The 13,658-nt window shown below is 35.7% G+C and overlaps 1 long non-coding RNA gene across 1 annotated transcript in view; it reads right to left on the bottom strand.

The window, feature by feature from the left end:
* The window catches only part of LOC128249833 (uncharacterized), a 38,540-nt gene extending 32,784 nt beyond the window's left edge, over window positions 1-5,756 (bottom strand). Inside the window, exon 1 of the long non-coding RNA XR_008265959.1 lies at window positions 5,609-5,756. This is a non-coding gene — a long non-coding RNA (uncharacterized LOC128249833). The remainder of the gene's footprint in view (window positions 1-5,608) is intronic.
* Between the last annotated feature and the right edge of the window lie 7,902 nt (window positions 5,757-13,658).

Raw genomic sequence — 13,658 nt, 5'->3', positions numbered from 1 at the left:
GAGAGAGAAATAAGTATTAGAAGAAGGTAAAAAAAGAAAATATAAGGAAGTGAGAGGAAGTAGGGATTTAAACAAGGTCAATTGACTTGTACTAAACAATGGAACATATATATATATATATATATATATATATATATATAATATTTTTCTAATACCACTCCTCTGCTAATTTTTTTACTTTTCTTCCTGTTTTTTCTTTTAACTAAAACCAAGAATTTTTCAGCACCCCCTCGTATGTATGCATAATATTGTTGCTGGTTTCTTCTCTACGTAGAGGGTTTGTCGAGTCCAGTGACCGTGGGAGCAATTCCATTGTGAGTCCGGTTCCACTGATGATGGTTGTAAGGACAAAGAGAATCTAGACTTAACACAGGCAACCACTCCAAGACCCAAAGGATGAAAGAAGCGGATGCAGGTAAGAAAAATGGTTGACTTAAGTAACGTTCAAATTGGCGAAGGAGAGTAACGCTAAACGGCCTGGCTACGACGATGGCGTCACTCGAGACGGCAACTGCATTAGTGACACTCCTTTCAAATTTCATCACGTGATATTGCCTGTCTCATGCAAAATGTGGTGCTGAGAATGATGTGTGAATCCCACCTGTGTAAGTTCTGATCCATCTTAACCAAATCAGTGCCATTGGCATTTCTTCCTACAGAAATTCTCGAACAGGAGTAACAGCTGATGATGATGATGATGATGATGATGATGTGTGTGCCTATGTGTATTCATGCATGTATACATACACACACACATACATACATACATACATACATACATACATAAACACATACACATATACATAGATGCTTGTATTTATGAAAATATATATGTATGTACATACACACACACACATATGAAACATAAAAGTAGATTGTGTTTATGTGCTTCATATACTTTGTTGACGAAGACATCATTTCCTTCCTCTAAGCATGATGAGAGTTCAAGATTTTAGTACATGAGAAAAGTGAAAAATTTATCTACATCTCTTTAGACATCCTCGGCGAAAAGTTTAGAATCTCTTGTTATATATAAAATCTCTGTTAGGTTTTCTAATATACGGCTATTGTACTGAAATTTTAATTCCACAAACATATACATGAACTCACGTGTACACACATGTATCAGTTATTGGAGTTATAATGAAATTTTACTTCTAATACAGTTATTGGAGTTATATTGAGATTTTACTTCTAAGACAAATGTACTTTAGAATTATTTCATATGCTAAATTTTATCTTGTGTCCAGCATCTTGAAATATCTGTAAAACACTCAATTAAAACACTCAAAAACCACTCTTTATGAGACTAATCTCTCTTCAATATACCTTATTTTATATTTGCTATAATGATCGCTCCCGGCGATACACATTCATATCAGCCAATAATGCATTTCAATGATTAATCTACTATTTCTAAATATTTCAGCTCCTAACAACTCCTAACAGTTGTTGACGTTCTACAAACCTCAAATGAGACGGACAATACCATATACATTATTATGTCTTCACCTGATATGGTACTGCTACTGCATACGCGAACTTATTGGACTGTATCGAAAAGGAAACGACCCGACTTACCGGAAACGAGTCACCAATATATTTCAATTCCTTGCCATTAGACACAATGCTCTTCCCCTTTTTTTCTACCGAACTACAATGACTTCTGCACCATAGATCTAGCTACCTGTATATCGCAAATCCTTTATGAGAACATTGGCAAACTCGTCCTTGTTCCCCATATTGTGTCCATCAAGGCTTTGAACCGACAACTATGCAAATTCCTTACCAAGCACATCAAACCTTTTGAAACTTTTCCCCATTATACTTCTTCTTACTGTCGTGAGCATACAGATGTTAAAACTAAACACCAGCCACATTAATTTCAACACCTTGGAAAGGCGTACGAAGCTTATAGGTGCAGAATCTTTTTCTTGGACTAAACATATTAAAATGTAAGTTGTTCAGTATTAGTATACATCATGCAGTGGGAATTACACAACGAATTAGAAATAATCATGCTGTGAGGAAAAGAAACGTCCTCAAAATGTTTAATACTAATTTAATTATTTCGGCAGGATATCTCCCTCTCTTACAAGAGCTTCTTAGCAAAGCATAGATTTTACCACACTAAACGAAATGGTAATGGGAAAATTAAATTTCAAAATAGAACCGCAACATCGTGGACGAGTAAACTAGAAAAACATATTCAGAAAAACAAAGTAGTTTTGTATAACTATTCAGCGTCGCCATCCACTGTGTCATTTTATTTGACGCAGTAAACATTAAATACTTGATTAGAAATACTTCTGTTGGAGGAAAGAAACGTTTGTTCAATGTAATCATATCAGCTAGTATCGTTTAATACCTCCTCAGTTGAATATAAGCATCTCCGTACCGACATAACTGTTGTAATTCATAAGTACTGCGCCTTTGAGTAATTGATCTCAGTGATGCTTTTTAATTAAATTTTTCACACTTACTCATGTATGATACTGTACATTCATTCTGTGATTCTCTCGTAATTACTGAGGCAAATATGTTAAAATGTATACTTTGATAAGGAATTTAATTAAACCGAAGCATTTCCAGTTGCCTACCGGATTTGCCGAAATGATTAAAAGTATAGATATTGGTCATTGTATTAACGTTGTCTTTTCTTCACCGCATATATATATATTCCACAGTACTTATATGAAACTAACTACATCTTTAGAATTAATAACAATAACTTACCTATTATTTTTTTGTATGGATAGCGTCACTAATTAATTAACCGGAGTTTACTGGTTTAAACATGTATAGTGTAAGTATCTAAAAGCACGCAGTAGAAGTTGGTCGGATTATTATTGCAACCTGAATAGATTATTGATAAAACATTTGAATGTTGTGTATTTCCTCTGACCGCTGCCGGAATAACAGTTAAATGGAGGCACTGACTAATTGGATCTTGCATATTATGTGTCACGAGTTCTACCCGAATCTTTACTGACAAGCGAGTCATTTTAATTAGATAACGAGGGTAAATGTGTCTATCTGTGGAGTGGGCATCTGTGCAGATATGTCCATAGAGGAAGGACTCTGTAAGTGTTTTGTACTGGTAAGTAGTCGTTCAGGTTCAGATTAACCCTGATTGAATAGCCTATGATCAAAATGATTCAAACCATGATCATCTCCTTTGTATTTAGACAGTATGCATCAAAGTCATAATTTCTATTATGTTTTTGTTCTATTCTAAGACACCGAAACGAGGTTTGAATGTCATTTGGCTGCTATTTCTCGAAGTTCAGTTGACCACGTAGAGGCTCCTTTGTTGGCTCGTTTAGTGCTAAATAAATTGATTTGGGAGGAATAACTTTCAGCGATATTCTATTTAAAGAACGGTTTCATTCAATTATTTCAAAGGACAAGATGGGTCTCGATGAATGTTTGAGTGGTAATGGATTTTACTGAGTTTAGGAATGTCTTTGAGTGGTTTGGCATTAATGGGTTTGTTTCATTTATTCAATGTCTCCAAAAAGCTCAGTACTAATGGATATGCTAAATTTAGATATGATTTTCTCAAATGTTCAGCTTCATATCTGCATGCGTATGCTTATATTTTTTGCACGCACACACACACACACACACACACACACACACACACACACACACACACACACACACACACACACACACACACACACACACACACACACACACACACACACACACAGAAACATAAATGTCTATAGGTGAGTGCTGGGTTATAATAACTGAAAAGTATAATAAATAAGCAAAAACACGAAATTGAGAAAATATTTTAATACACAAAGATATATAAAGAAAACTAGAATTGAAGGAAAGAAGACAGATGAGATAAATAAACATGTATTATGAATAAATTTATGATGGTATAAAGAAAAGTAAAATTAATAAATAAAAAATATTTTGCATCATGCTCTACCATTGGTAGTGTTGTGAGATAATGATGCCCAACATCACGATAATATTGATGATGGTGATGGTGGTTGTATTAGTGATGGAGTTTATTGTTAAAACTAGGCCGTAACGGACATAATGCTTTCCAATACATCACTGATGATAAACAGACATAAAGCAGAGTTTTGGGACGGCTATTGCCAAAATGCGTTTCTATTTTGCACGCTAAATTACTTTCACAATATAGAGTCCCTTGCTTTTCTCTGTTTTCGTTTGATATTTTCTTTTTTATATTTATTTATAGTTTTTATTTATTCTGTGGCGGTGACTTGTTTTTTTTCCTACTTTTAATGATTTAGTTTCTGTGTGTTTTACTTATTTTTTCTCTCGACCTGCCAACCCAAGCATTTTGAAGGTAGTTATGTATCAAGCGAGGAATGGACAAACTTGCAGTATAAAGAAAATTGCTTTTTTGGTAATACCGCTTGGTCACGAGAAATTCTCATTTATTAAAAGTCAAAGAGATAAATAGATAGGTATAAGGAGAGAGAGAGAGTAAGAAAGAGAAGGAAAGATACAGAGTGAGAAAGAAAGAAGAAAGAAAGAAAGAGAGAATGTGAAATGGAAAGAAAACACGAGAAAGAAATGAAAACAAAAATACGGATAGATAGGTAGGGAAGGAGAAAGCAAGAGAGAGAGAGAGAGAGAGAGAGAGAGAGAGAGAGAGAGAGAGAGAGAGAGAGAGAGAGAGAGAGAGAGAGAGAGAGAGAGAGAGAGAGAGAGAGAGAGTGAAAGAGAGAAAGAGAGAGAGTTTAAGGTAGAAAAATAGGGACATAATGAGGCACGAGAGAAAGGTGTGTAGAAACGTCTGTGTAAGAATGATAGAGGGAGAAATGGAAACAAAGAGAAAGGCAGGTAGAGAGGAGAGAGAGAGCGAGAGCGAAAGAGAGAGTGAGCAATTGAGCAAGCGATTGAGAGAACAAGAGAGAAAGAAAGAAATAGAGAAAGAGAGACAGAGAGAGAGTGTTGAAATGCTAATAGATAAGGACAAATAAGAAAATAAAACCGAGAAAGAATATATGTAGCTAGTTAGCCAGATAAACAGACAAACATACACATACACACGCAGGTATACATTTATATATGTATATATATGTATGATATATATATATATATATATATATATATATATATATATATATATATATATATATATTTACATATATATACTTGTATATATGTGTATGCGTGTGTACGTATGTGTATGCATATATGTGTTTGTGTGTATAGTGATAAGTAGATACAGATAGATATTTGGTGAGATGGAGAGTGAGAGAGTGTCAATGAAAAAAGAAAAAAAGAATAAAATAGCAAGAATTTCCACTCTCCATATCTCTTATCTCGTATCTCATGAGAATATGGTTCACAGGGACATTTGTTTTCCATACAAAAACACTAAGAGACACACATCTACACATACTAACGCACACGCACACACACACACATAAACACACAACGCACGCGCGAGCACACTCACACACACGCGCGCGCACAGACCGTCGGAGATAAGCAACAATGCACACATGTACACCCATCAACATACACGCAGCAAAATACATTAACATCAATACGATTTGTCGTGGTTTAAAATAATTTTGCAGTGTTTGAAGCATTTAAGCAAACTTACGTTACAGACAAACAGCTTTTTTTCTTTTTTCTTTTTACCTTCTGCAGTGTTTCAGACAATGTTTATCACAGATCGAGGAGTTTGCAACGGTATAGTAAATATTCTGTTTCTCTGTAGAGTAAACTTGAGTTCATGTTTCTGGCGAGGTTTGTTCTTCATGAAGAATTTTATGGAGTATTTTTATACATGATCACATACTTTGTCTCTTTCCCCCCTCTCTCACAGACACACAAATACTTACATACACATGCTAACATGCATCCTCTTCCCCTCCATATACATATATATACGCATACACTAATGCCTTTGTAATGCGGGTGAATTAACTAATGTTAAAGACAGGAAAGCGACTATATTTGGCACTGGATCTTTGCTATTACTATAACGCAAACAACAAAATCTACTACTACTACTACTACTACTACTACTACTACTACTACTACTACTACTACTACTACTACCACTACTACTACTACCACCCGTAACAACAACATCAACAGCTACAACAACAAGATCGCTGAAAATGTTGAGGTGAAGAATGATATTACTATCATGAGCTCAAATATTGGAAAGCACTTAAAAACGGTGGGGAGGTAGGAATCTGCTGAATCAGGTCTTGTTCATGGTTTCTGCTTGAAAGTGTTTACGAGTCTACGTGAAACCATAGTGACAGAACTAAATGAATAGCCATCGAAGTGAGGTACACCACTACGGTTAACAAAAGGAAAGAACTTGGATGATAACGAAGGACAAATTGGTAAAGGAAATGCTATCTTAAATTACCAATTAATTACATATCTACTATTTATGTAGGAACACCCGACAGAGATAGTTTCGGAAGAGGTATGGTAACATTTACATTAGAAATATCTAATACTTGATGAATAGAAAGGCTACCGAATTAGGAGGGACGAAAGACTTATTAATGGCCGAAAAGAAAATGAAAATGTCTGAAATATTGCAGAAGATAAAAAGTAAAGCTTTTTGTCTGCAACCTAAGTTTGCTTAAATGCTTCAAACACTACAAAATTATTTTATTCATGCGTTAATCGATTGCAGAAAAGCATATGGCCTAATATCATATCCGTGGAAAAGCGGTTCCTAGAACTTTCAAGAGTTCGAAAATAATTAGTTTCCTTTTAGAAAAGGCAATACGACATTGCAGAGAAAAGTTAACAACTGCAAGTCAAAGATTAACATACATACTAGGGAAGCTAAATCTTTATATCTTTTTTGTAATCGCTCTGCTCTCTTCGTCGATTCTAACTAAGCTAAAGAGGGATACTCAGTGAAGAAGAAAGGGAGAAAGTGAATAATCTACCTAGCTATGGATGACATAAAATTTTCTGTCAGAAAAGTATTCCCTGAATTCATTATTGTAAGCTGTAAGAATATTTAAAATGACATGGGGTAATATTCCGATCGTGAAATGGCTATGCTATGATAAAGCTGAAAAAGTGGTGCTGGAATACACCTACGTAATGATGAAACTTTAGAATCATTAAATATAGAAGAAACATAAAAATGAGTACGGGAAAATAACTAAATGAAAAATATGGAAATGAAGGAAACCCAACAGCAGGAATTATTGAATAGAAGAATGATGAAATGAAGTATGTCAATAGCAAAACGAAGGAGATCACGATGTAAAATGTAGACAGGGTATACTGAAGGAGAACTGCAGTAGGAGGCGAGTTAATTAGTGTCGAAGAGGTAGTAGAACCAGAGAAGACAAGTTTTGCAAATACACACACAAAAAAAAAAAAAAAAAAAAAAAAAGAAACAATTTTTAAGGTGAGGAAGTAATAAGTTAAAGAAACTTGACAGAATTTGTAGAACCCAAAAAGAGAAAATAGAAAATGTGGAAAGGAAATAATTAAAGTTTGAAAGAAAGAAGCTGTATTCAGTGATTTTCGAAGACAAACGGGCTATGTTTGACAAGGGCATATGGATAGGGGTTACAGAAAAAAAGTATACAAGAAAATGACCAAGGAAATATTTTTAGAAGTAGAGGAACAAGCCGCCCAGGAACAAGCCGTTCAGGAATAAGCCATTGGAACGAACTTGTAAAGATAGAGACTGAAAAAACTTAGTCAGACAGCAAATGTAGAATCTGTGAAAAAGGAGACGAAAGTGATAACCTCTTTTTTAGTTTATGTAGTAATCTAACATAAAGCGTAGAAGTACACGTCGGTAAAACCATGCGTTGGGATGTTAATCGAGATTTATGGATCTAAGAGTGACCGAAAAGTGGCATGTAATGCAATACCTTTTGAAATTTAACAACACCGCTGTCGCTGCCGCCGCCACCACCACCGACGCCGCCGCTGCCGCCGCCGGATTGAGGATAAATGAGGATGAAATAGGTAGTGTACATAGTGTATAAATTCATGAATATCTGGCTGGATCTAGAGCTTCACAAAAGCTACTTTCTTGTATAGGAGTTAATTATGACTGTGGCTCCAAATTTTGGTCCAAGACCAGCAAGTTCGGGATAGTGGATAAACTGATTATGACTGGTATTTATATTATCGACTCCTAAAGGATGAAAGGCAAAGTCGATCTCCGCGGAGCTTGTACCCAGAACGTAAAGACGGACGTAATGCCGCTAAGCATTGTGTCCGGCGTGCTAAAAATTCTACCAGCTCGCCACCTCAACAGCAACAACAACAATAATGCCTTGATGCAGTACCAGGCACTGGCTCTCATGGCTTCTGATCTTAACTGATTGCAAGTGTTATCATGTACGTGTTCTGTCTTTGTGGGCTACATCAAATATTCTGCTCAATACCATAGCTTTTCTTATCACTTGTTTGACCCTAACCAGTTGAGCATATCTCTTGGTGGCTGACGATATGTGCATCTCTGATCATCATAGTGGGGGAGCATCATAGCCATGTGATGGCTATGATTCTTTAGGGTTTGAATAATACACCTCTGGAAATATGGGTGTTTCGTTCAACATCCTTTAAACAACTGTTATTCAGGGACTTTTGGTGCGGGGTGGGCTACTCGATCTGAAGAAAATTTTAACTGGGCGCCACCTGCAACGTCATGCGTTGTTTATTTTTATGAGATCACCATGTCACGCACATATGGTTGCGGTGCATGTGGCTGGTGTACCATTATCAGACAGGTAGTCATGATGGGTATATTGAGCTTCGTATATTTTACCCCAGTGTCACTTTGATGGAATGCACTGCTCTCTCAATGATAATAAAAAATATACAAAGCGGTAGGATTTAAGTAAAATGGAGGAAGTAAGGAGAGGAAATATGATGCTCAATGAAAGAGACCAGAATTGAGTGAATAAGAAATATCACCCGGAGAATATGGCATTTTTCAAATATCTGATAGGTTAAAACAAAAGATCAAAACGAGTGGAGTTAAGATAAAAAAAAATACGAGGAAATATGCCTAAAATATAAACAAAATCAACTGTTTAGAACAAATTAGAATCTGTTCTACGAGACTCTGGATGGAGGAGAGAAGGAAGCAGCGGGGTTACCTGCTTCGTCATGGAGTAAGATCTGGTCAGAGTAAGATCTGGTCAGAGAATGTGAAGCACAACAACATGGACGCTGGCTCCATGTAGTGCAAGAAAAATTCAAAGACATAAAGATACAGGAGGATATTACCATTACGTTGAAAGATATTTAAGCTGGTTTTGGTAAGACTAGAAATTGGAAGGCAGTTGGTCCGAACCCTTTTCAGGGTTTTTGGTTTAGACGAATTTACATCCTAAACTACAAATATTCCTTCAAGGCTGTGTACACAAAGAAATTGTACCAGAATGGATGGATAGACAATGGAAGAACTGTTGATTTAGAAGGGCTTAGTGAAGGGTGCCGTGGCGAGTAAGTATTGTCGGATTGCTTGGTTACCGTTGATGTGAAATTTTCTAACTGGGAAAATTGGAAAGAGATTGTACTAACATCTAGAAAGAAGTAATATGCTAGCGGATGAACAGAAAGGCTACAGGAAGGAATCACGCGGAACGATAGCTGAGTTGATGATTGTTAAGTCAATTCTGAGGAATCGCTGAAGAAGACTGACAAGCCTATCAATGGCTTGGATTAACTATAGGAAGGCATATGTCACACAAAAAAATTGTCTGAGCGAAAGCCGTTCATGACAAACCTGGCAAAGGGGGCGAACGCAATCATTCTTTGATTCGACATGTGTGTCTTTCCTCAGTTTTCATCTGTAATTCCATTCTCTTCTCAATCACATCTTGTGAAAGAGACAGTCTCCATTGGTCATTCCAACGTCCATTTGTTGCTGTCATGCTCTACACCGATTCTGTGAGTGATGATGCTGAAGCTACAGCAACTGCAGAAATTATTGATTGGTGAGGTGTAGTAACCAAGGTGAGAACCGCTTTTCTGGTTCGTCTTTTCTCGGATAAAACAAAAATTGAGATTAGGCTCCAGGCCACTGGGATATTGTCAGGACTACATAGTTCTCTTCTAGAGAAAAACGAAGTTGTCAGTATAACAACATTTGCACTTTTTACGGCGGATTTGTTGTAAACATGAGCGATAGTATTCTTTAGAAGTTTCTGGGTGCCAATGAATTTCAACTAAGCTTTTAAGCCAGGACTATGGACAATCTACAGATATGAAGGGTTGGGGGAAAACTCTATTTAGGATAAATGAACCAGGCACAGTACAGGCTTGTTCGTCAAGCTCATTATTTTATCCCCAAAGTATAAAAGGTTAAGTCGACCACGGCTGAATTTGGACTCAGAACGAAAAAACGGAAGAAATGCATCTAAGCATTTGTTTTGGCCCTGCGTGCTAACGATTCTGCAATCCCACCCATCGTCTTACATGTTATTATTAATAATACAAGTCCAATCGTTAGCATGTCGGAAAAATAGCCTGCACTATTACATTACAGGCTTCTGAGTTCGAATCGCATCTTTTCAGAGTCAGTACAATAATACCAGTCAAATACTGAGGTCGATGTAATCGACTGTTACAAAATTTATGGTGTTGTACCTTAGTAAATGTTAAACATAAATAGAAAATCGAGGAAAATAATATTTTTGCGAAAAAGCTGTATTAAAATTAAAATAAATATATGTATAAGTATTAAAATAAGAAATAAAATATTGAAACCGTTATTTTTTGATAAGATTACAAAAAACACTAATATTTGGTAGCATTTGGAATTTAAAAAAACTTATTCATTTTTTACGGCCATCTTAAATTTGGTAAATTACATTTAGAAAATAATTCTGATTTTCTTCCGGCATTACTCTTCCTATAATAAAATTATCCTATCTTTCTATAATGAAAGTATTGTAAACTCAACATATAAAACAATAAATGTATAAAAAAATAGATGTAGATAAAAACGAAATTACTTCCCAAGTAAAAGACGCCGGAAGTTCTTTATGAAGTTTATGTTGGTGGTCATTCAGATAAATTCGGTAACTGATGTGACAGGTAGGACTGGGCTGGAGTGAGGGGTTTACAGTTTTACTTGATTGTCTCTACAGTTGTTGCTGCAGATAGGGTTATTAATGACCTCTAACATTTTGAGGTAGGTGTCTGTCGATTAAATGAACCCCAATGCTCAACCGCTATTTATGTTATCAGTCTGACACTTTTTGTCTGCTCTTTTACTTCTTGTGGGAATGAAACGTTTCACTCATATGGAGATCCTTTTCCGAACATTCATAGCTCGGAATAAGCCGAAGCTAATGAAATGATGCGTAGATGTGCACTGAGATTGCTATGACTACAGAAATTCCTAGATGATGACTAGTTTTGGCGTACCTTGAAGTGAATTTTACCATAGCCCGTCTTTTTGATGCAGCTGTAGTTCTGGGTGAAGCAAAGAACATCGGTGGGCATCTGTATCTGAAATGTTATCACACGCTCACACCCTTCTATTTGTTGGGGAATGCTGCCGGTGCAACTTCCACATTAACATTCTGTAGAGGACTAAAGGTGAGAAAGTGCGACCATGCTCTTACGAAAACACTAAACGCTGATGCGAATCAACTGACAACAAAGACCACCGAAAATAAAAAAGATGTGCCCTGTTGTGGTCACAGAAAGAAAAGTCATGAGATTAGTGGGGTAGGCGTTGAAATGACGGCATGTTGCCAGGGCCTATAGTGACCGACTCAGTCATTTCTGCGAAGTGGTCACCTGTCTCATTGCACCGACTGCATAATTTGCAGTCGATGTTGACAACTTTTTTTCAGTATGTTACTTTTGTAAATATTTATGGCTCCGATTTGCTCCTGTGCAACTAAAATTAATCTTTCTGATTCTGCTTTTAGCCTGGAGCTTTTGAGCCATTATTGTCTATCACTCTGTCGATTATTGCACAGTATTGATCATGAAGTAGTTTTTGTCTCCATATTTTCTTTAATATATTTTGGAATTCTTTCATTTTGTCTTTCGTTGTTTTTAACTGTGCCTGTTGTTTTGTGCTTATCTAAATCTTTTTCTTCAGTGTAGTTAGTTTACTGATTATATTTTGTTTCTTTATAGATAGAGAAGCGTTTTCTTTATTGTTTTCGCCTTGTTTTTGTTTTATTGATATTATATCATCATGTTTTCAAGAATTATATGCGAGTTTCTGCTACACTTTCAGGAGCATCGCCATATTCATGAGCTGTGTGCATCATTGCCTTTTGGGGATATAGAATTCTGTTTGTATTAGACACTAGTTTTGCTATTTCGAAGTTTGTTTTGTTGTTCCTGGTGTTTTCTTTTTATATTTCAGTGTTTTGTTATAGTGTAGAATATGCGTAATGTGAGATATGTTAGTGTTTGTTGGGTAGCGATTGTGCTTCTTATATAAATGTGTGGCAACTGTGTACAACGTGGTTTGTAAGAGTTGTTGTTAGAGTGTTCTGTACAGAATATATCTGCTGTAGTTTTATTGTATGATGATTGTGCTGTGTTATATTATTTAGTGATTTCGTAGTGTATTATTTTCTTGGATGCTGATTGTAGCTAGTATGTTTTTTGAAAGGAGAGTTACTGTTTAGGTTGAGCTATTGAAAAAGAAAAAGTAATAAGTAAAATGTGGGCTTGTCTAGTAGGGTTATATATTGTATTGCGTGCAATACTGAGTTCTGGCATGATTTATGTTTTCCTTCATATTTATTATCATACTCAGTGCCGCATTATTATTGGTACGCCTTTTACGCTAATGCCCTATATCTCACTCACTTCAGTTGCAAGAAACTTGTATTTTCAATAGTTTTTTTTTACCGCCTACCGGGTAAAATTTTGATAAGAAGGTATGAAGGTATATATCCATAGTCCAAGAATGAACAGTTTGTCATAACGTCTTTTTCAGACATGCCTCAAATGTTTGTAACTTGGTTACTATCATGTACAACGCTTGGTACATGATTATACCACTTCATATCATTTCTCACATTGAAGTGTCACTATATTACCCATTTGCCATTCCTACAAATTTATTTCTCATCAGTTGTCTCAGTGTACTGGTTGCAAAGTCTGTACTTGAAATTAAGATCTTTTTTCGGGTATTTTATTTTTGTAGTTATTTGTTGCTAGGTGTAATCAAGTGAAGCTAAAATCCGTCTTTCCAATTCTGCTTTTACTCAAGAGCCTTTGAGCCATTTAAGTGTTTCGCTCTTATTTACTTTGTCTCTAACATGTATTATAACATATTGATAATGTCGTAACTTTAATCTGATTTCATTTTCTTTTCAGTTATTACTGTTGACTTGGTTTATTTAAAACTTGTTCTTCGGTATAGTTTGTTATTGTTTATAATTTATCCATACTTTCAGTAATATAGAAAAACAGTTTTACAAAAATTTACACGGACTTGGTAAGAACTGGGCAGCTAGAAATAATATGTTCAATTGTCAATGTACTTGTTATACAGTCAGCGCTTCATTTTATCACCTTTCTTCTTCTTCTTGAAATATGCGATCTCTCTCTCTCTCTCTCTCTCTCTCTCTCTCTCTCTCTCTCTCTTTCTCTATCTATCTATCTATCTATCTATCTATCTATCTATCTATCTATCTATCTATCTATCTATCTAT

This window comes from Octopus bimaculoides, chromosome 1, assembly GCF_001194135.2.
Source record: "Octopus bimaculoides isolate UCB-OBI-ISO-001 chromosome 1, ASM119413v2, whole genome shotgun sequence".
Lineage (NCBI taxonomy): Eukaryota > Metazoa > Mollusca > Cephalopoda > Octopoda > Octopodidae > Octopus > Octopus bimaculoides.
The sequence above is the reverse complement of the archived record's forward strand: the minus strand, read 5'-3'. Positions and strand labels throughout refer to the sequence as shown.